General features: G+C 32.6%; 1 protein-coding gene across 8 annotated transcripts in view; it reads right to left on the reverse strand.

The window, feature by feature from the left end:
* Positions 1-17,593, reverse strand: part of LOC126913986 (uncharacterized) — a 215,228-nt gene that overhangs the window by 103,968 nt on the left and 93,667 nt on the right. The window lies entirely within an intron of this gene.

Consider the following 17,593-nt stretch of genomic DNA (forward strand, 5'->3'; position numbering starts at 1 on the left):
TGCAGGACTGGCATCTGTGCTTTAACCATTGCTGTAAATCCAGTATAATTCGCCATTCAACCGTTAATTTCGCGGGTGTCACGGACATCAACAGACTAACGATCACTGAAGCGTCTTGACACAGCGAACGTTCTCCCCTAGCTATGACCTAGTAATTTAAGCATTCATTTCTGCCTAGCCAGAAAATACTTTCCGCGCCGAGAAATTCCGAGGAAATTGAAGCGCGCCTCACGGGTCAGAAATAACGACTAGAACCGGCTTTCTGTTTGCAACTTAAAACTTAAACTCCATCGAATCCTGGATGATCACTAAAGTTTCCAGCGACGGAGTTTCCGATCGGTTCAAGCTTTGCGATTTAATGTCGCCGCGACTAGGGTTAATTTTCGTTCGATTCTGATGGCCATGAATTCTTTATTGGTTCCTTCGGCTTGAATAATTGCGAACAAAGTTTGATAGCGAAAGATGGGATACTATTTGGTAGATTGTTCCCTGGTGGAATGCGGTCAATTTCTCCGCAGATTTCCAACGATCGAATCGGATCGACCATTCTCCATGCATTGGTGAAAACGAATATTATATTTTAATTAATAAATAAGTTTGATAGCGAAAGATGGGACACTATTTGGAAGATTCTATCCTGATGGAGTATAAGTTTTTCTGCGGGTTTCAAAGGATCTAATCGGATCGATTAATATCCATGAATTCGTGAAAAGAAATATTACATTAAAAAAGGTAATTTATGTATTTAGATCATATAGAGATGATTTAAATGTAATTTATTATGTGCAAATATGGTAGATATATTTTTGAAAAATAGTGAAAGTAATACATCACGGAAATTAAAAATCTCTGTTGACGCTTCACAGATTAAACATTTTATTGATAATCATGTTTAGTCAATGATCAGATATTTCTCTGCATCGAATATTTTTAAATTACTTGGCGATAACGAGTGTTTTAATTCTAAACGACGACGATAATTGTCACTTAACGGATTTTCATTTTCTATCTGAAACTCTTCTCTCACTTCTTCGGATAATTGTAACTTATGCAATTACAATTTTCCGATGTAAAAATTTATATTCTGAATGATAAATAAAAGTCGATAAGTATGTAGTTTCACAGAAAGATCCAGTAATAGTAATCGAAACTAATTAAAATATATTGCTTATTATGTAATGTTTTAGTCTGAAATTTGTTTGGACATTTAAATTCCAAATATTTGCGACACTTGAAATTTGTTCGTTAATCCGAGAGAAGAAGAAATCGACATTACGTTGCTCTCAATTAATCGGACACAACGTGTACATTCCTTGTTGCGCGATTTTTCAAGTGCCCTCTTGTCCGAGTGATCGAATTCAATAAATTATTAGAAAACACTGATCGTTGATGTGATTGTCGAAAGAATTAGAGCGATACGAGTTATCTTGCTTCCATCGCTACTCAGAACATCTATCAACGTCCGGTTTTATAGCCATTGTTACGATGTTCCGCAGAGATACGTGTCAGACGTTTCTAATCGCCAATCTCTGTAAACGTGCCGATTAACCGCAAATTAAACCTTCCGGGAAAATAAAACGGCCGAATTACATGCTCTCACGGAACTTAAATATTGTTAATGTCGATTGTACGTAGTATATTTTTATGTGAGTATGTATGGAGTGTACTTTTTATCAAATAGCAATTTCAATACATATAATATTTTTAAATAGAATATTTATCGTCTTTGTTTATATCTTTCGTATAATGTATAAATATGGATTTTAATATATTTTTTATCTGACATTTTTTTGTCAAACAAATAATTTTATTAGATGCTTATTTTTAACACATTGTTTTCTTCATATTTTCCTATTAAATATCATTTGTACATATTTTGTTTCTCAAGAAATCATAGAAATTAGTTATGAAAAAGTATATAAGTAATAAAATAATTTAATTACACCCGATTCCATGGAATAATAACGATTGAACAATGATTAAAAGCTATGCATAATAATTGATGTCTTAAAAGTCTTAGGTCTTCATAATGGCGTTTTTTGTCTTAAGTCCTTATGATAGGCTTTATAATTATTTAAAATGCACGTGTAATCTTCTTTACATTCTACCTGTAGTAGAAGGTGCTTTGTTATACAGAGCTTTTAGCGCGATTAAACTCGGTTTCGTACCATTCCATCACTTTATATGCTTCAATAATTTACTCAAATCTATTTTAGGTAAAAGCTCAATTTTTCTTTTTATCTATTTCTGCCTTTTAAGATAAAACGAAGAAGTAAGTTAGGCGTTAAAATGCTTTGAGATTCATAGCTCTCTCTCTCTCTCTCTCTCTCTTTCTTCCTATCTTTACACGTTTCCTGTTATCAATTCTTCTATATCTTAGATCTAAACAACATGCGCAATAAAAATATCAAATAATAATAATAGTAATAATAAATCTTGAAATAGTCTTAAAAATAATCTCTGATTTTTTATGTCTCAGACTTACTTTCATTTTCACGTTAAGAGCCGCTTTTAAAGTTACTGAAAAAAATCTTTAGCACAAAACTCGGACCAAAAATCAGCCATATCGATAACAGTTATTTTCCAACAATGGAAAAATATGATTCGGATGAAAATGTCTCGAAGACTTTATGATTACTCGAAAGGTTTAATAACCATGCATCCTAGTTGGTGCAGCACGAATAAAGTAAATAATAGAAAGAAAGAATACTTATTCCATATCAACTGTACAACTGAATCAAATTTAATAAACAAATTATGGTACATTCCATATCACTTGAACTATTGAACTATCCTGTTCAATTAAAGACCCCTTTTCGTTTGATCTTGATACGACATTCCATTACCGAGATATCACAATAAGGAGAGTACCATAATTCTTAACGCTTTACTCCTCTCTCTCACTCATATCATCGTACCTCTCACAAGCACGTCTTCCTTGACCTGCCTTATGTTCACTATCTGCGCGCTGGTCACTGACAGACGCTGAGTCAGTGGTTTTTTTTTACTTCTACTACTACTACCTACTATTACTACTACTATCCAACCGCGACGTACGCATTTCCAGGAAGAAAAGTGGGTCAAGGCATTTCCTGGATTTCGACCGCCATTCAGCATGCTCTGCATATTAAATGTTACGCTTTGAAATCTCGCATCTGCACAATAAATTGGGATATTATAGTCAAATAAAATCTGTATCCAATGGCGGGCGTTGATTTATCTTCCGAGTAGGTTCACTTTCGAAATTAATTAGTTAAAATGTTGCGTGTTCGTTTGAAGTGGATTTAACTCCTTCGTGATAAATTGCGTTTCTGACGTGTCATACCTTTCGTAGACGTTCATTAGTAATGACAGTTGCTTAACTATTTGGTGGAAAATGATGTATCTGACACGAAACGTGCAAACGTGCAAACGTGCATTTGATGGTAAATAACTTTCAATGAACTTTTAAAATAACTTGAATAACTTTTGTTATTAGCGAAATGTAATTCAGTCTTGAAACGATGCAGGTAATTTGTTTCTTTTTTTTCTCTATTTTTCAGACATTATAGGTAATTATTTTTTGACTATTGTTTACTGGCGGATTAGAGATTTCGATAAAGCACGATTAGAATTTAATTTGGATCTTAAAATAGGCTTGAAGCTTTCGGAATTGCAAGTTGTTTTTGTAATTTTATCGAATGTAAATTTATTATAAATATACGGTCAGCGAACACGAAAAAATGTTAAAATTGTATTAAAGGAACAAGATATAAATATATCGGCGAAAGAAAGTAATGTAGGTCTTACGTGGAACTGCATAACTATGCAAATTGGAACTAATTACATTACAATGTGACGCAAGCAATATGTCAGAATACATTGCGCCAGATGTGAAACGGTTCAATATGTGCAGCTAGACATGTTCATGTATTGAAAATGATAGTTAAATGTACCTCAAAATATTTTTTTTAGAATATATGTAATATTCAAGAATATTTTCTACATATGTAATGATAAAAAATATAATAAATAATATACTATGCAAGCTACTTTATACAGGGAGTTTACACAACGTTTAAGTATCAAATATATATGTATTTTGGTAAACGTATCGCTAAAAATACATATTATTGAAAAATAAACAATTATAATTAACACCCTTGTCGACATATTATTTGTTGCATAGAAGTTATACTGTTAATTGGTAAAATAGTTATTGACTTAATTATCAGGTATCTAACGTTTAGAACAATTCTTTGAAAACTAACTTTCCCCTAATCATAATTTTAAAACTACCAAAAATATTATGCAGCGTGGATGTGAGCTTTACGACGTCGTATTTCCATGAAAAATTTCGTAAGTAAATTTTTGATAGTAAAATATGATGGGTTTTCGACGACCGATAAAGCATGTTCTCGTTTTAAATTCAGTCCTTCGAAATAAAAAACGTACAGGACTTTTACTAATCATTTTTACTACCTGAATAAACGTTCTAATATTTGTTTCTATATTTGTTTCTTGATGCAGTGATTACAAATATAGATAACAAATATTGATAAATTAGATATAAGATAACAAATCAGTAAATAAATTCCTCTATAGTTTAAGCTATAACAAAACAACAGTGAAATTGAAGTATAGATTTATTTCGATCTTACAATCTGATTGCCATCGTTCTGTACAATTTCTCCTTTCATTTTGACGGCAGCTTTTTAATTCAATTTCTAATTGACGTCAAACTTTTACAAATCACTTATTTTAGATAAGTTCACCAAGCCGTGTAAAAAATGATGGACAGGCAGAAAACGGATTATGTATACATATAATTACCTCTTGTTTACAAAATTTTAGTGGTAGCAAAGGGGTAGACTTTAAATAAGATGTAACGTGTTTAACAATAAATTACTTAAAGCGGTATATTTCCGATGTACTTTCATTTTACACGTAACATTAACACGTAAATAAAGAAAGGAAGGTTCGTATTAAATCCTTCGAGTATGAAAGCAATAATTTAACGATACAATAAATATTATATACTATAGATTAATGCATAATAATATACATGTATTAAATAATTAATCGAACGAAAACGAGGGATTATAGCAATTGAACTGTATATTAATTACAGGGTAATTGTCAGGTAATAAATATTTAATATCTTTAACAAATCATTGCTATTAAGTATAATAAAACGATTCGCTATTCGAATTAAATTTGAACTCTCAAATGCACAGGAAACCAAACCGAATTAAATAACGTTGTAAACGTACGGCTGCAAATCAATTTCTCAAAGTTTACAGTGACACAAATATTTCTCTTCCGTGCATAATTATTACTTCGCGTCGTTCTCGCATACCCATACAGAAATCAGATGTTCTCGTTGCTTTTCTACTGGGAGGAGAGAAAGCTCTCGCAGCTTCTACATGCGCTGGCTTCGCGGTTACAAAAGAATACCGAAACGTACGACTTTTCAAACGAAGAAAGGCAAACACGAGTCGTCAGCTGCCTTTGAGAATCTGCAAGCTGTTCTGTGGCTCGTTAAATTCCACCAGCGAGATTAAAACTTCAACACCCTTCTTCCATCGCCAAGACCCATGCATCGGAAAAGAATTAATTTAAAAGCAGGGTCTTTTTCGTGAAAAGCAACATTTTCCCATTGTTACAGGCGAGATCCTTTTTTTTTTTTTTTTGAAGAGGACGAAACGCATTTATGCGTCTTTTTATCTATCACGTGAAAGTGGAGTTAATTGATAGTATTCTGCCGTGTGTCAAGATTTAACGTCGTACGTACGTTTTTATCTCTGCACGTCGGTAAATCTTATTATTTCCTGATAATGGATATGTTATAACAGATAATCGAACATTAAATGTGAAAATTGATATGAAAGTATATAGGATGTCCCGTAGCTAGTGATAGAACTGGAGGTGATTCTACGCGAGGAAATAAGTCGGAAATATAAAGCGTTTCCGAGGAAATCGAATTTGAAAGTGTTCATTTATTAAAGATTAAATATTAATTACAAAGGTAAATAACTCGAACGCACTTGGAAGTAATAGCAGCTAAGAAAATTTTTTAAAAAATAATTTAGTAAAATACAAGGAATGAAAACAAATGTTCTGCAGGAAATAAGAGCTTGAGCTATGTGAATATTTAGAATACGTATAGGTACATTCTAGGAGGAAAAAAGGGGATAGAAGCACCACAGCAAAAAATATCCTTCTGAAATACTACAAAAGAGAATGATAGAAAATACATTAAAAAATTATTCGATAGAATTCTCGAAAGAAACATTGCTATTTAATGCAACAAAAGATATAGATAATAGATAATATAGATAATCACTTCAAATATTTTCATAATATAACTTATCAAAAGAGGGTCATATAAATAATAATCAATTCTAAAGAATCTTTTTTCAACTTTTTAATTGATGGAGTTAGTATATATATTACTGTTTGTAAAAATGCTTCTAAAATATATATGTGGATATATGAATTAATGATCAGACACAGGTCTATCTTTTTGATCATTATCGACCAACACGCAATATGTAAATTTTTGTATGAACGATTTAGTACTTAACATCACTCATTACATTACTCATTGATCCCTATTGCCACTATCTGCTCATTTATTTTCATCCCAGGCTTGAATTTCATTCGCAATGTTAAAGCATATGTAAATGTTACAATAGCTATACAGGTGTATCAACGTCTTTTGTACGAAATCAAGAAGATAGCACGAACGACGACAGAAGCGATCAGGATCAATATTATTTTCGACATTCATTAGAATACCGGTACTACGGCCATCTATTTCGCCGGCACATTCTCTTTGCGTGTCCACGTCTATGTGTGTAGATCTCGTGGCCAGAGCGGAGAAAGATGAGGACGTATCTCGATGTGTTGTGTGTGCAGGCCTGGGCATTGATGGATAGTCTTCTAAAGCTCTTTCTCCCTGTCTCTCTTTCTCCCTCTTTCTCTCTCTCCTCCTACCTATTCACCCTATTAAACGCTATCTACTCCACTGACCATTCGAAATCAACCCCTCTCCGTACATTCCATTTCCACCCCTTTCGAACTGCCACCATTCCGGATTCGAGAGTTTCAGCGGACATGTCGTAGCTCACAGGTAATTTGCCATTCCAGTGGACGTCGGCGTGCACTTGCAGCCGACAGAAGGTTGAATAATAAAGACGTGTTTGCGAGGGAAGGATCTCTCTTTCCAGAGAGCGGAATTTTCATTCGTAGCAGCCGACTCGACGGATCACGCCTCGATCGAGAAAAGTAAAGTAAAAGAGGAGCTATGATACAGCATCCAACGTTCAACTGGAAAACGAGTTTAAACGAACGATGTGGAAGTTTTCTAGATAGCTAGACCACTCCGCGATCGAGTGTACCGGCTGTGAAATAAAAAAAGTCGCGAAGACGGGACTTGGAAAGCAGGCCGAGTCCCTTTGAGATTTTTTTTTTAGTATGAGAGGGGTTAAGATGAAACTTGTGTGGATTTTTCTTCTCGGATACGTAATGAGATACGCGGAGACCTGGATTTGATAAACACGGGGCTTGAGACTCGATCTCAAGAATCGTTTGAATTTTATCTTCGTGTTTGTTTTTCTTTCTTTTTTTTTTTTTTTTAGTTAAACGTACACATGTAATTTGTTCTTGAAGATTTGTTTTTTGGTTTATTTGCAAACAGGAATAGATCGAAAGTATTTGATATCTTCTTCTTGTTGGTTTCTTATTTCTATGAAGACTTTATTTCACTGCACATATTTGTAAGAAAAAATATTGTTATGTAAATATTATATTTCATTTGATATTTAACATTAGGGTATATAATAAATTAATCAATGGAATAAAATATACCTTTATCATTTGGAACAAAGTTTCATGTAATAAGAATATGAATCCTCCTCTTTACTAATTTACTGAAAGTTATTATAGGTTAAATACGAAGTAAAAGACGTAAGGTAATACCTTGCTCCCATTGTCTCTTAATTAATAATTATAATGAACTTCATTAATATACTTTTTATATAATTTTTATATATTTTAGATTTATGCAACTCTTACAAATAATATCGATTTTTGCATCTACAGCAATAGATAAATATTTAGTTTCTCAACATGTTAATCAACATTCTTTGGAATGTTTTCTGTCAGCATACAATATTTCAATAGAACGTAACTATTAAAATGTTTCCACCTATTTATGAATTTGTCCCTTTTCACAAATTTTCTTTTAAATTCACAGTTAGTGCAAATGACAAGCTTCCATCCTTCCAGGACGCAGAACGTTTTTGTAGCGTTAATAATTGAAATTAAATAAAATTATAAAAGCATGAAAGAATCGTAAAAAGGAATTATACTCTTTGTCTCTCGGAGCATAAATGAATTTTTTAAATGAAATTCCGCCATGTAACAGCAAAGTAGAAGCACCAAACCAGATTACAATTTCACTTTCCTATGTGAATTATGAATTATGAATGATACATTACATAACATAGAAGCACATGGAGTTTGAATTTCATAGGTTCAGTGCACATCTTACAGGTAATCCTCGCATAATTTCCATCCTTCCATTAACAAAAATATTGCTTTTAGCAACATAGATGCTTTGGATAAAACTTTTAGTTAACGTTAACAAAAATAAGAAAGAATGCAAAACACACATATACATACAATGCAAACACACTACTACTACTAAGTTTAAATATTTGTAATTATTAATTTTGTTATTGTTCATTATTAATCCTCCATAGACAAGCGTATTTTCCACAGACAACCAGACTCGTTTATGTCAATGTCTAATTTATTTGACTATTCTAAGCTTTTAAAAAAACTAAAGGAATTCCGAAAGACTTGTTGAAATCCATAATATATTATACAGTCAGTTTTTAAATGAAATATTTGCAAGACTTTTCAAGAAAAATAAAGACTCTCTGAAGAAATTTATAAGTGCATTATTAGTTAGAAAAATTATTTATACGAGTAGAAAATTGAAATTTACAAAACATTTACAATTCTAAATGAAGTTCCATGTAAATATCACAACATTTGTATTCCTTCTTTATATTTCAGACTAAAGAACAATTTCAATATTTAAAAAAATTAATTGTGCACGTTTAACAGTCAATGATATAGGATTATGCGTTACATTTTCTCATCAGACAATTATCAGATTAAATACGATAAACAGTACAGTCAAAATATAATAGAAGAACGTAAGCACTAAATAAAAAGTATGAACGTTTGGAAAGGAAAGCGGAGGAAATGTTGCGAATTATCGGACGATTTGCTGAGAAATATTATAGAAGTCCCGCGCATAAATACTTTCAAGAAATTCCTGATACTGACACGTTCCTTTCCGTTCTCGATGAAGCGGAAGAAAAATTTGCCCAGGGTGGTGCTTATTCTCAGGTTGCTCGGCGTCTAGCCAACTGGGATGTCATTAGCATAATCGACCGGAATTTTGTAATCTCACTTTCAAAACTTTACTCGATAATGTCGAAAAAGGTATTTGATCCGCGTCACGGCTTGTGTTTGCATCCTTGATTATTATCCATTAATATTGATGACATTTTTATAGAAGCTCTAAGACTTTTCTTTATTTATGCTAATCTGGTCATGCGATTCTTGTGGTCGATTACTTCTTAATCCTATGACTTTTTGAATATAATACAGCATTTTAAAATTACCAATTTGCATATCACAAGGCCGTAGAGAAATAGATTGAGAAAATTATGTGACGTCCGATTAGATATTGTTTTGTATCGTTTTGCGTAGAAAAAAGATGTTTCCAATTGATCACATACGGTGAACATATAATGGCGTGAAAAAGTTTTCGCGACTTTTTTTACATGTTAGTATACGTAAAGAAATATACATATACGTATCCAAATGTTATAAAGTACGTCATAACTTTATCTTTAATAAACGACAAAAGGAGACAAGTACATTCTGTAAAGAGGCAGAGAGCTTTCACATTTGAATTTCAATAAGTAAAAGTGTAGATTTGTGCTTTCATACGGTTGGAATTTCATTTCATAGGGGTGAACGCGAGAATAACTGACATTCCGCGAGAGACTTTAATTTGCATAACTCTCTTGTATAAGCCGAGGTTTACAAGTGAAGATATTCCAGTTTTAACGCGTATCAATCCTGAATTATGAGGTCAGAATCCTAGTAAACACGTGTAATATATCGTTAAAGTGGCTTGAAACTAATTGGTGTGGTTATACACGGAGAACAGTCGAAACAGTGGACAAATAACGCGCGACGATAAAAAATACTGTCTGTAGGAAATTTTGTAGCGTGAAATGTTTGAGAATGAAAAGAATTGCGAAATTAGATTCAAAAATATGATAAAAGAAGAAAGATATGAAAGCGAATAATGCCGCGAGATTAACTGTAAAACTTCGCTTGAAAGGAATTAATTGCTGCGAGTAAAAGCAAGATCCCAACTTCTCTCTGGTGTTCACGAGAGAATGAATAAAAATTACATTATTAAAAGCCATATTTTTCAAACTTATCCTGCATTTCTTAGCATCAATCTCATTTTACAAACAGGAAGATGCTGGCCATTTCTAATTTGCTCTTATGCTCATTAGGTGAACTGCTTTTTTCTTCTTCTGGACATTTCCACATTCCGAGAAAACTAAGTCGAGTGTCATTAGTGCGCAAAAAAAGCTCGTCGTGGGTAATCAACGAATTTTTTCAATTTTCGAGTGTCCCTTCGCTATGTAATGAGATACTCATTTCATTAGGGACGCGCACTTGCTCCAATTTTATGAAGGTTCGAAAACCTGTACGTACATAACAAATATATATATTAACCTACCCTAGAGCACTAGATCTATGCATATAAATAAAAGTATTGTAAAACGTTGATTAGTCAAATGAAGATCAATGAAATCGTATTTATTTTATTATCAAAATCTGTTTATTTTTCAATTGATTGTTTACAGTCGCATCAACCACTATAATAGCATGTTAATGACTAAGTGGAAATTAAAAGTTGAACTCGATAATTCCTTGAGAAGGTTAGTCCATTGTAAAAATTTTGGTAACTCGTCCCTGCGTTATGAAAGAATTTATTGACCGTGGTAACTTGCGATTCATAAAATTTCGCTAATATTCATTCCATCGTGCAGGAAAATCGCGGTTATACGAATAAAAGAAAACCGCCCCGAATAAATCTTCTTCATTTTCCCCGATTTTCAAACGCATTTTCAATTTTAATTCCACTAGCCTCGCTCCCGAATTTCGCCAAACTTCAGTGCGCTATACCTCTAACAAGAAAACTCCATCAACGCGTACCTCCCCTAAGCCACGCCTTTAACTAAAAAACAAGTAATGTTGAACAAGCCATTAAAATAGTGTCCGAATACCCTTCTTATCTGAGAAAGCTTTCGCTGAATTTCAGGATACAACTCCCGGAGCCGGCAAATTAGTATCACTTTCAAGCTCGAAACGAGTCGGGGGTTGAAAATCCGCGGCGAACGTCGGGATTGATTGAACACGAGTCCTTTGTCGAGTCCATCTGGCCGACGAAAAACGGACAGGCCGACCTGAAAGCCAAGCGCCCCTCTAACGAAAGAGAATACGCGAAAATTAGAAAACCCCGTCGGGCAGAGTGACGCCTAGCCATTGACTGGCCAGCTCTGCTCGACGAGCAAATATTTAGCCACGGCGAGCGGATGGCAAACGACGAAATAAGGACGAGAAGCCATTAGGCCACTATCTTGCTTCCAGAGAAGCGAGAGAGACCCTAGCCCTCTCCAATCCTCCAGCAAAGCCGGCGCCAAAGAGGTGAACGAGATGAGGCCACCTGGCTGCCGGCATACCGCTGTAAAATATGCCCCGCTTTACACGCCAGTCTCTTCCGTTCCTCTTCTTCCTCTCTCTTTTTTATTTTCTTCCTTTTTCAGACTGCGTCTGCCATCGTGCAAAAGGTGGCGCGTATTATACTCTGGTAACGAGAGCAGAAAAGGTTTCAATGAAGGGGCCGATTGTTCAGCAGCAGGAAGTTAATCTCTCGACGTACGATTTTGTCCGATTTAACTTCGGTCACAAAATGCACAATTTTCTTCTCAGCCGAATTGTTTCTTGGTTATACAGAGTACGACCGAATAATGTGTACGTACAGTGCCGTGAATAATTATAAAGTGAAATTTTCATTTCTAAATTCTTCGTGATATTAGAATTAGTGTTGGAGTCTGTAATTATTCACAGCATTGTACAAGCTGGCAAAAAGTAAGAAGAATCGAATGGAATTTTTGTATATGACGCTATAGATAAAAGATTCTAATAATATTTAAAATATTTGTACAAGGAAAATCAATTACTCTACAAATGCACTTAGTACAGACATTGTAGACATTGCAGTACTTAATACCTAATTTTTAAGGGCAAATGTTAACCTAAATACGTTATTTTACAAAAATGTATGTATTCAATTAATTTAGCAAAAGCCACATACCCTGGAATAATTCACTTCTAAAATCTTCAAACTGGAAATCTGACATTATCCTGTAAGAGTTAGTTCTTGTTTGTTATCTAAGCGAAACGTCTATGTAAATATCTTCAGCACTAAAATTACCTTGCGCCTTATGTCTGGTTAAAATGAGAATTTTTTCAACAGAACAAATATTTTCGTTCGCCCTGGACAAACTAATTTTCCTCGTATTACAAGATCCCTTGGAGAAAAATGACATTAAAAGATCCCGCAGGATGCTAGTAGGATCGTTAATGCGAAAGACGATTTTAAGCATGCCACTTCAGAGCGTAGAATCCGAGCGCGTTTCGAGGTAATTAATGGTCGAGATAGAACCAGCAGACACACAGAGATCCGTTGCGAGTTGTACAGCTCGGTAGATGAAGAGAGATCAAGAGCAAAACTCGAATCTGAAACGCAAAGTCTGTACCCGTTAGTAAACCGGTGAATGATGTTACGAATTCGAGTTGCCATTATTGAGGCAACGGTCACTGAGTTCCAACAAGACTACTCTTCATTGTAATTCGGGAACAATACAATGGTATCTATTTAACCAAACAACGATTTATAAATCAGACTTGGGTAAATTTTACTTGAAATAAAAATAAACGATAAGAACTTCAGATAATGAATCATTTTTACTGTATTATTATTTTCATTATAGAAATAATATGAAACGAGTAATTCTATTTCGTGTTAAGATCTAATAAATCGTTTATAGTTGGTTTTCTATTTTAGCTAATTTTTTTAAGTACAATAATAAATAATTTGGATTCTGATATTAATTGAAATTCTTAATGTCATACTTGAATACAGCTGAATTGTTTCATCATGTATATAGCATTACCTCGCGCAACTGTTTCAATTTTAATCGATCATCTTTGAGTATTATGTGCATGAGCTTGTCTGTACGGGACACTGAGGAGATCTGTGTTTCTAACACAGTTAGCCATGATAGATAGCATAATAGAATCGGCAACTATTTCACGGATTATCTTAAGAGATATACGTAAAACGTACAATATTGTATATCATAAGAGATGTACATATTCGATGTTCAATTTAAAACCATTTACTTACTCAGGTAAAGTATATTATATATTACTACAATGCGAGATTCTTTTAATGTCTTTAGGGTTTTTAACTTAAATCTAATCTGTATAATAATAATTTCATTATGTATATGCCATAATTTTGGCATTTTATAAATAGCTTATAGCAAATAGGTTCAATTCTATTGCACAGTTCTATGATCATTATTTTCTATATTTTTCGACGACTTTCAGCTTTCTTCTAATCTAATTAACTCGTTAGAACTAAAAAGAAGTAATTTTATAGTATACATTTCTTAATTCTACTGAAATATCGAATTTAAATACCGAAACTAAAAGAAAGTTTATTCAATGAACATTCTCTTTCACTTGTTATAAATTTGATTATCAAACGAATTCTCTACTTTGCATAAATAAGACTCGATAAATAATCTTACTAAGCACAATAATTTCTCAAAAATATTCCTCGCCGTCGGTTTCTAGTTGAGAAACTCTATTTCGCTCGATCAATCGGTAACTAACGACCACGGTTATTCTCACTCTACCAAATACTTTAATACAGTTAGTTCGTGTCAGAAATGCAAACTAATTTAGCCTTCGAACTTCGATATAGTTCGTCTTATCGTGAGAAATTATTGCCGGGATATATCTTACAGTTACGGTATAACATTCAAGTTCCTTCCCTCGTCTTGTACGAATTTAATTAACAATTGGGATGCAAATGACATTAATCCATAGATACTGTACGATTATTCGTAAGATGGGAACGAATGAAATTTCCATGCGAAAATTGCACCATTTGTTGATGGAAATTCTGCACTTGAAACACAGCTCTATTCACACAATATGATTTAACATATAGCTCGTTGAATAAACCGAACAATTATTTATAGGCTTAATTAAAATTAGTGATTAAACATCAAATGTACGTCAATACAAACAAAATATGAATATTTTCTTTTCTGGCTTTAAACGACTTTTAATTTACATTTATTACAAACACCATCCTAACGTGCAGTACAGATAATCAATTTTTAATCAGAATTTATTTTTCTTCGACTAATTTATGACATGGAGGAGGATCTGCGAATTATTTAAACTAGATTCAATAGTTAAAAAAAGCATTTTAGACAATGTTACATGTCGATTGTATTATTACAATAGAATACAAAGGGTACTCACATGTTTTCATATTATTTTCGATAGTGGTGTAAGAAAACTAGCAATGAAAAGAATTAATATTATTATATATTTCTATGTTATTGGTTGTTAAATTGTTCGTGTATTTCATCATTAATTATTAAAGGTAATTGAATTTGATTTACGAGTAGTGGTAAAAAATCATGGAAGTCAGAAGTTGACGAATAAAAGTACTTCTCACACGAATAAGGACATCTATTTCTATGCACGAACAAAAGTAATCTGCTTGAGAAATTGACTCTAAAAATGCTTCGTTGTATGATTTATAGGAAAACAGAGCACGTTGTCTTCATTAATAATTCCATGCTACGAGTGTGGCTAAATTCACGAAGAATCAATAAAGCGGAAACAGAAAGAGGGAGGATGGACAGGCGAAGTTGAATCACCCTCGGCACGTGCCTCTTTTCGAAGCTGATTTCTCCTTTATTCGAATTTCTGGTCACATATTTCGAGCCTCATTGGCATATTATAAAGTAACATTGATATCGGGAACGGGGTAGGGATCATAATTATGCATGGAAAGGAACTTGTTCCTAGAATTATTGTATAATTCTACTCAAGTCCTCACCCTCATTTCTCATTGTCAGTGTCACGTTACTAAAAGTAACATGGAATCTAATTTCTTTCCTTGTCTTTGTTTTCAGTGAATATCAGGATAAGTAAATTAATTTTTTTAATGACTCAACTTTAATATATAAGATGCTTCGATACTCTTGTGAATTCTTTTAATTAATTTATTCCAAATTAATTTATTCCAAAATATGTTAAAATAAGAAAATTCAAATGAAAAAGAGATTGTTTTAAATATGTAAGTTTTGTGTAATTATAAATTACTTCTTCTTTATAATAAAAAGGACTAACAAATGATATTACAATTTCTTAAATATTTCGTGAAAAATGTGTCAGATGAAGAATCTTGAAGTGAATTTTTTCAAGCAGAATTTTAATTTAATGAATTTATAACATATAAATTTACTTATATCCTTAGAATACACTTTGATTGGTACATAGGTATATTTAAATTGTAAGCATATCTATTTGCCCGATGATTATCTGTAATAAACTATTATTTAAATTGAAAAATTATTTTCTCTGCCAGAATATTTCTTTATGGTACTGTACCACTGTAAAACTGTACAACACGAAGTTAGTTTTTACAAAAGTTATATGAGATAATCCAATTTCCATATGTAAAGAGATAAATAAAAAAGGTAAAGAAAGTATGGAAACATTTCTGGGATTTTTGTAGAATTTATCTCGAGATGCTTAATCTGTGTTTTTAACTGAGCTCGTAAAATCGGAAAACACGTTATTCAGGGCATTTAATCAAGTTTCAAATTTACGTTGGTACACGTGCGTCATTTTCGTCTTCATGGCTATTTCTCTTTTTTTCTATTCTTGTGAGTCTGGATACCCCGCGTACATATATATAAAATATTGCATCGAGATAACACGAAGTTGCACACCACGTTTTTTATTCACTTAGCACGTTCGATATTTCACGTGGTCGCCGCGTGTAAGAAAAATGTTTATTGGAAAACGTGAAAAATTGATATCCTGCGCGGCAACTCTGGGAAGCTGTTAAAATTTAAAATACATCTCCGTGAAAAGCATGTTTCACGTCGAACTAAGAATATCCGAGATACGCATATATATAAAAGGAGAATATAAAGAAGGAAGTGATAAAAACTTTGATATATGTATCCATATAATCGTATGAGCGGAATATTGTGTGAAAATCAAAACATATTTAAAAACGCGAGTGAAATTATTGTATACAAAAATTAACAATAGGCTGCGAAATTTTATATAGTATTTATAGGAAGGTCCATCTTTTAAATTATAGAAATAAGATACATAAAAATAAGAATTCGTATAAATATTTGTAACCCAATTATTAAATTACTTTAAAATACAATATTCAAGTATGAATCAGCAAAAATATAAAATTTATATCGCTTATAAATTCCGATATAAAGAAAGCGATATTATATCTACACACATACCAAATTTTCAAAAATTATCGAGAACGTATGTGATAATTTTCTGTCTTAACGAAAATTTAAGTGACTTTCAGTGTTTGTTATTTCAGAAAGGCTAACAGCAAACATCTAAATTTTAATTAGTGAGAAAGAAAATGGGAGAAAATGGAACGCGTGTATATATCTAGCGTCATAGAAGGAAAAGCAAATGTAAATGTGGCAAGGTCTGAGTCAATATTATTTGTCGGGATTACCACGTCGAAATTGCTCTTCATCCAGCATTGTACAATCAAAACACGTGCTTGGTATACGTGCTTAACTCCTGTGACTCGATAATTATGAATTTTGATATACATATATAGTAAACAAGTAACGCGGATTATTCTTGAAATACAATTATTCCTGGAATGTTTATCTACAGCAAATATTGCATTTAATTGTTAATGCTCTTGTTTACTGTGATATTGAACATATATACAGAAGCAGCAATATCTAACATTGTTAACATTATTCTTTTAAGGTACATATAAGATACAGATGAAGGGACATACCATTTTATGTTAATTTGCTTGAGAGAGAGAGAGAGAGAGAGTTTTCTACATTATCCACTTTCGTGTTAAAATATAACAAATAAAATTTGTAATTTAATTGTAAGTTATGGTAATTTATATTATTTTAAAGTATTATTATAAGCACATTATAATAGTAATTATAATAGAAAGTATTATAAAATAATCGCTTCTCATTTAAACTACTTTATAATTATATCAATTCAAAGCTCTAGTAAAAGCAATAAATTATTTAATGCTATAGACACGCAAAATTATATGTAAACCGCTTTCATATTTACTGAGTCATCTAATGAAGTTCATGAATTT

The sequence above is a fragment of the Bombus affinis genome, chromosome 3, assembly GCF_024516045.1.
Source record: "Bombus affinis isolate iyBomAffi1 chromosome 3, iyBomAffi1.2, whole genome shotgun sequence".
NCBI classification, from domain to species: Eukaryota; Metazoa; Arthropoda; class Insecta; order Hymenoptera; family Apidae; genus Bombus; species Bombus affinis.